The sequence below is a fragment of the Caretta caretta genome, chromosome 3 (assembly GCF_965140235.1).
Source record: "Caretta caretta isolate rCarCar2 chromosome 3, rCarCar1.hap1, whole genome shotgun sequence".
Lineage (NCBI taxonomy): Eukaryota > Metazoa > Chordata > Testudines > Cheloniidae > Caretta > Caretta caretta.
In genome coordinates this window covers 206,275,367-206,282,429 of record NC_134208.1, presented here as the reverse complement: position 1 = coordinate 206,282,429, position 7,063 = coordinate 206,275,367, and the positions used below count along the sequence as shown (strand labels likewise).

The window sequence follows — 7,063 nt, the reverse complement described above, 5'->3', positions numbered from 1 at the left end:
AACAACCATTGAATTGGACAGGGGTTTTTCCTATTGATCAAAATAACACTCCCAATGGATGTGATCAAAACCCCACGGCAGTCAATGAAGAGACCGTCACTGTCTTCAATGGGCTTTGAATCAGGGGTTATACTTGTACCTATTTATGTTTGCCAGCATCTTCACATTGTAAAAAATATTCATCCATCTCATACTGATTTCTCATTTTTATTTTCTGTATTTTTAATATCAAAGGAATATTATGTTATATTATCATAGACAGTGGTCACCATTAAAAAGTGAACATTTACTAACAATTACTTCACCCCAGTAACTGGGGTACTGCAGTTATTTCCTATTCTAAGTACACTATACAGATATTCTGTATTACCTCAGTACTACAGATTGAACTGTTAGTAAATGTTCACTTTTTAATGGTGGCTACTGCACAATAGAGCCTTGCTAAACTGCAGTGTGCTAAACCAAACATATTACAGCTGGCAACCAAAATGGCAGTCTCTCCCCTATTCTCTCTCTCAAAAAAAATTAATAGCAGATGTTTTAAGGTTTTGTGTATTTCTACACAACATACTGCATGATGTATATTCAATATATTATGAAAAATAATTAAAAGGAAACAAAACTGTCAAACCAAATCAATAAAATATACTTTGTGGTGCAGTATGATTACTTATCTAAAATTATTTGTTCATTTACAGAGTCAGAACATTCAGTAATTCACAATGGTCTGTCTAATTATTAATATGAATTAGCAAGGTTCTACCATAAGTAAACTATGTTAAGATTATGTGACTAGCCTTTCCCTATTAATTCTGGCCTTGGAGTTTCTTAGTAACCTAGCTGTTCATTAGAAGCTTAGTTGCTCATTAAAAATAATATTAATTAAATATATAAAATAAATTTAAGCCACCTAAAGATGTCAGGCTATTTATATTGATTTGTTATGTAAGTACAGCTTTAATAGTGTGAATCATGGCTAGCATTTAATTCCAGTAAAAAAGAAAAGCTGTTAGGGCTTCAGAATCCATCCCTCATGAGCTCCTCTTATTCTGGTTCTCTCTTCATAAAAAGCACACCTATTTACCTCTAATTAGACTGGAAAGGATACTGAGTAGCATTAGTCCCACTCAACCATGCTCACAGCCTTTCCCATTTCCGTTCGTTCTTTTTTTTCCCTGCAGGGAAAAAATATCTCATACAGGTCTGCGGAGTTAACAAAAGAGTAAGGTGGAATCCCTTTTATGTAACTGAGGCACACTAATGTGACAGGATCCAGTGAATTCCAGAAAGCAATGCATTCTAATATTTCTTTTAATAAACAAATGCTCTTAACTTTTTGAAAGGCTGATCTAAATCTTTATATGCAGCGCCTATACCATGTTTAATATAATTCCTGATGTGCAATGATTATCCTGTCCACAAGTCCTTTTTAATGAATATCTTTCACCAGTCCTATTAAAGATAAAATTAAAAACATTAAATATTTTTCTCCTCGCTAATGTCTCTATTATGTTTTGAGATTTATTAGAATTGGGCCATTAAACATTCTATTGTAGTGTTTCTGCTCAGAAATCTCATAAAAATTACACTAATTCATTAATTCTAGCCTACTGCAAAACATATTGTGTGCAAAGTGAATCTGAGAAGAGAAGGCCAAATGGTTACATTTTGTAAATGTCAGTATTATTTATATCATTTTGAAATATTTTTGAACATTTAGGATCATAGACTTGGGGACAAGTAGACAAGACTGAAGAGAACAGCTACCGGAACATCCAGTGATGTTCTCCACTTGTTTGGTCTTTGCAACCTTAATGTCATTTTATTGTAGCTTTTTAGGATGGAATTATAGCATTATTTCTGATAGCAAATGTTACAAAAATACAAAATCGTTCCCATTATAACTTCCTGTTTTCACATGGCTATAACATTACCTTTGGGGCTGAAAATTTGCATGCTTTGTCTTTGGAAAAGACTTGTGTCATGGCATGTCATGAAAGTCACCACTGCTCTGCAGAACAAAGCGGGGACAGTGGATTCCAAAGTCAAGGGCACATCATCAAGAATCCCCTAACTCCTATCCCGCTTCCATTTAAACCAGGAGGATGTTCGTCGGAGCACTTGAGCTGAACACAACTGCCACTGTACAACACAGAGAGGTCTCTAAAATAACCAAGGCTTTATAGGTCCAAAACAACATTTTAAATTTCACCTAGAAAGGAATCGATAGCCAGTGCACATCTTAATACGCAAACAGAGCATTCTGAACTGTCTACTCTTTCTAATTTCTACAGAGGGGGTAACTTAAGAGATTAAGTGACTGGCAATAGTTGCACAGAAAGTCTGTGGAAGGACTAGGATTTAAACTCAAATCTCGGATCTGCTCAAAGGCTTCCTAATCCACTAGAGTCCTACACAAACTTTAAACTAAACAGTAGTAATGTACAAAAAGAGGTTGGTGGCAGGAATACAGTGTAATGTGACCACCTTCAAAGTATGAAAGTCAATATTATAAGAAGACGCAGGAATTCACCCTTAACCTTGATGACTGTAAACACTAAAAATAAGGGTAATAAACATTGTCTGTTGTCATTACATTTTTAAAAAAACCCTCCATTTTGGCTTTTGAAGAAAGACTGGCATGATGCAGCTTCCCACACAGTATTTCCAGTAACATCACCCCCTAGATATGTTCTTTTATAATGTAACATGGACATGGAGAACAAAGGCAGTCACACTTCTCATTGTTGTCCTATGTTATCTTATTCTTTCCAGTTATGACATATACACTGGTACTTAGGCTGAATCTCAGGAGCAGTCGTGCCTTGCCTTGGCATCAACATTACTGCATCATATCATGGTAATCAACTTCTACATAGTATGATTGAAAGCAAACTCACTCATCTGATACTTTACAGATTTCACGTATGAAAACCGCTCACACATAATTCATTAAATAAGCAACTTAAGTATTTTAGAAACTAGCTGGTAAGGAGAGGTTTTGTGCATTGTATTAACAAATGTGATTTTCATTAATGCAAAATGAAGCTTATCTGAATCACTTTCATATCAGATTAATGCCCTGATACCAAAGAATATCCAATTGGTTGCCAGGTATCAGGAGGATCCTCTAATTATCTATTTTGTACTTAAGATGCAGCAGCGGGAGATGCCAATGAAAATAAGAACTGACATACTGGGTCAAACTAAAGGTCCATCTAGCCCAGTATCCTGTCTTCTGACAGTGGCCAGTGCCAGGTGCTCCAGAAGGAATTAACAGAACAGGTAATCATCACGTGATCCATCCCCTGTTGCCCATTCCCAGCTTCTGGCAAACAGAGGCCAGGGAAACCATCCCTGCCCATCCTGGCTAATAGCCATTGCTCTAAGGTTACGGTCCATAATTTGGCCACGGTCTCTTATGGCTTCCACAGTGGTTGTTTTATTGCAGGGGAACAAAGGGGAGGAACTAAGGAACAAGTGATTTAATTTGCCAGTCAAAACTCACCCCACTCCTCTTTTGGGAATTATTGTAAATATCTAGGGCTTGAGTCACAAAGGACCTTAGATGGGGTGACTCACAGCATTGCCACACCCAGCTTTTTGGCACCTAGAAAATCACTGGGATTCACAAACCTGAGCTAGGCATCTAGGCTCCCTATACAATGAATGGGGAGAGATAGGTGCCTCAGAATGGGATTCACAAAGCCAGCATGCTGGGTGGCTCCTTGCCTAAACTAGCCAATGTGAGGTATTTGGCCAAGGGGTGTGTCCTAATCCCTACCACTCTCACTGAGATAGGCGCCCTCTGCTCATAACTTTTAGCCCAGTGGTTACGGTACTCATCTGGGATGTGGGAGACCTCTGGTTCAAGTCCCCTCACCAACTGAGGGGCAGATGGGATCTGAACAAGTAATCTGCCCCCTCAATAGTGAGGACCCTCTTGCTACTGGGCTACGGTATATTCTGCTGTAGGGCTTCCTCAGCCTCTCCTCTTGAAGCTGTTCCACTGTGGATAAATAAAAAAGTAATTGGAGCATGGGGGACTGGATCCTGGGTTTCTCACCTACCAGGTGAGTGCTCTCTCTGGCCCAATGACTTTTACAATTATTTATCCTCAGTGGAGCAGCTTCAACCCGTTAAGGCTGAGCAGCGAAAAATAATTAAATAAAGACTGCAGCACCTCCTTCCTGACATGGGCATCAGACCTAGCCCATACATTAAGAAACTAATTTTGTAAAAATATGAATAAATCTCCAAGTAGAAGCCCTATACATTTCTCTGCCTGCTTATACCTTGTGAAGTGTGTCCTTAGACCCTGGGGTACAGCAGTATAACAGGTTTGTATACAAAGTCTTCAGCTTCAGTGTTTCCTCTTCTGGGTTCTCCAGCTCTTCACTGCCATGATATTATGCAAGCCTGTTAGACCCATTTCCACTTGTGCCACAGAATATAGGGGGTTTTGCAACCGAATTTAGGGCATCTGATAGAGCCTATCATCTCTTTTACAACTGGAGGGAATGAGACAGGGGTTAGCGACCGACCTGGAGGCCAGAGAGGGAAAAAAAAAATCCTCCAAAAAATTTCAGTTCAATAAAATGAAAACTGTTTTTTAATTTTTTTTTCACCACATCAAAGCAACCAACATTTTTTTGGGGTTGACCGGAAACTTTTTGGTCAATCCAAAACTAAACAATTTTTTTCCAAGTTTTTTGTTTTGGTTTGGTTGTTTTTAGGTGTTTTTCACCCTTGTTTTGTTTAAATTGGCCAAATTCAAAACAAAATGCTGTTTCAAAACAAAAGGTCAAAACAAAATGTTTCAAAATGAAAATGTTGAAACCAAACATTTCCAAATGGTCAAAACATTTAATTCTCCCCCCACAAACAGGTTGTGAAATTAACGAATAGTTCTGGTACCCCCAAAACGTATTTTTCAGCAAAATCACTATAATGTCACCCAGCTCTACTTGAGCTGGATTAAGTAGACCATCTTTGACGGGAACCATTACTTTTCTTCTTAGAGAGAGCACAGTAACAGATCTGCAATTTCCCCCCAGTAGATTTTGGAATTTTCTAAAACCATCAGGAGGAGAAGGTGATGAGACTGTCACTGCTGACTAGTTATAAAAGGGGCAGCAGTCTGATCATGGGGGCACTCATCTTCTACCTTAATAGTATGCTCCCCCAAGAATTTGTACCATGACTGATGTTTTACAGCCAAAAGTCAAAAATGGGCTTTATACTCATATTTAGGTACTGACTAAATGGGCTCACTAAGGTGCTACACTCAAGTCAAAGGGAGCTGCTGGATGCTCAGTGCTTTTGAAAACTGGCCTTTTATTCAGGTGCTCCAATGTGGATTTAGGAGCCTAATTTTAGGCAGCCACTTTTGAAAACCTTGGCCAGACCATGTAATATTGATTATAGCCTTTCCACATGTCTCATGCACCCTCTTAGAGCTGTGCCCAAACCCTAGATCTCATTGCCATCGGGGGAGCAGTGTGGATGCAGCAAGCTCTTGTGGCCAGCCACCGGAATAAAGATCTTTTTGTGGACATTGTTAAGCAGATGTCCATGAGAGGCCACAACCGGGACGCCTACCAGTGCAGGATAAAGAGCAAACAGCTCAGGAGAATGTACACAAACCAATGATGCCAGGAAAAGGTCTGGCAGCAGAAATGTGACCTGTCCATTTTTTGAGGAACTGGACAAGATTTTGATCAATTACTCCACTACTGAACCCAAGAAGGTTGTGGACCCTGCTGCTGCCTCTGCTGCCACCCTCCTCTCCCGTCCCATGCCCAAGGCCGAGCAGCAAGAGACATCTGAGGATGAACACGGGGTGGCCAGTGAAGAGCTGTTCTCGGAAAGCCATGGTCTCTTCAGGCTCAGGACCCTGATGCCCTCTCAGCCAGAAACCCATGCCAGGACTGAGGAGGCAGATCCTATTGCGGGCAGCTCATTATGCAAGTATCTATCTTTAAAATTTGTTATGCTAATTGGCATGCTAGCTTCTATTCCTGATGCCTCATGCCTGTGGTCATTTTAGGCAGATGTTAGCTAGGTGCCTTTCTGAGTCTCCAGCCCTGCCCCATCCCTCGGCCCACAGTGTTCCTTTGCCCCTCCCGCAAACGCATTTTCAAAATGTGGCTGCTCCAGCTCGGCAATTGGCTCTCATGCTAAAGCCTCGATTATCGAACGTTTTCAAGACCGTACCATGGCGGGCGCATGCCTACCTCCCTATTTTCCCTCCCAGTATCTGTTCTGCCTGCTCAGAATCCATCCAACCCGCACCAGGGATTAACAGCTGAATATACAACTGCACATTTTCAAGCCTGAGACTCAAAGTAAGAGCTATAAGCATCTCTGAGAGTATTGCCTTTGTGGTTTCCATTTTCTATTGGATGCCTTGCTGGCTGCTCAAACCACTGATCAAGTCTCTGCACCTCAGCCCCCCTTACTCTCACAAATATTGTGCAAAATACAACATGCAGCTATAATTGTGGGCACATTTTTTTCTGCAGCTTCCAACCTATTCCACAACCTTCCTTTCAAATGGCCAAATACACACTCCACTCTCTCACATATGGTATCTGCACAGCAACATCCTATAGATGCAGTTGAAGGTCCATAAGCTATTTCAAGGCCTCCTTTGTGACGCCGTGGATATCACCCAGTTCACCTTTGAATCCATTTTTGGGACACTGCATTATGCTGTGTTTGATGATTCAGATGTTATCACCGCAAGTTGGGGGGATCTTTGATTTTCCACTTGTTATCAAGTAGCTGCATCTTACATGGTTTGTTCTGATGTGATTCACTGTGGTCCAAAGTCTGCACGGCAGGTTGAAACCGGGAGGACAGTTTGTTGGGTCAGTAATAATGTGCTTCTTTGGAATGGAAGAGAAGGTCCAGACATTTTGCCATTCCATGGCTGGATCCAGAGACAAGAGGTGGTCACATGTGGTCCATAGTGGCTTTGGCAATTTCTGGAATTGTTGGGGTATATTATTCATAATCTGCCAGAGGGGAAGTTCTGGGTAGTCTTCAGTGCGTTTAAGTT

The 7,063-nt window shown here is 40.7% G+C and overlaps 1 protein-coding gene across 4 annotated transcripts in view; it reads right to left on the bottom strand.

Moving 5' to 3' along the window:
• The window catches only part of CFAP61 (cilia and flagella associated protein 61), a 209,177-nt gene that overhangs the window by 15,712 nt on the left and 186,402 nt on the right, over positions 1 to 7,063 (bottom strand). The gene's annotated exons all lie outside the window — the stretch shown is intronic.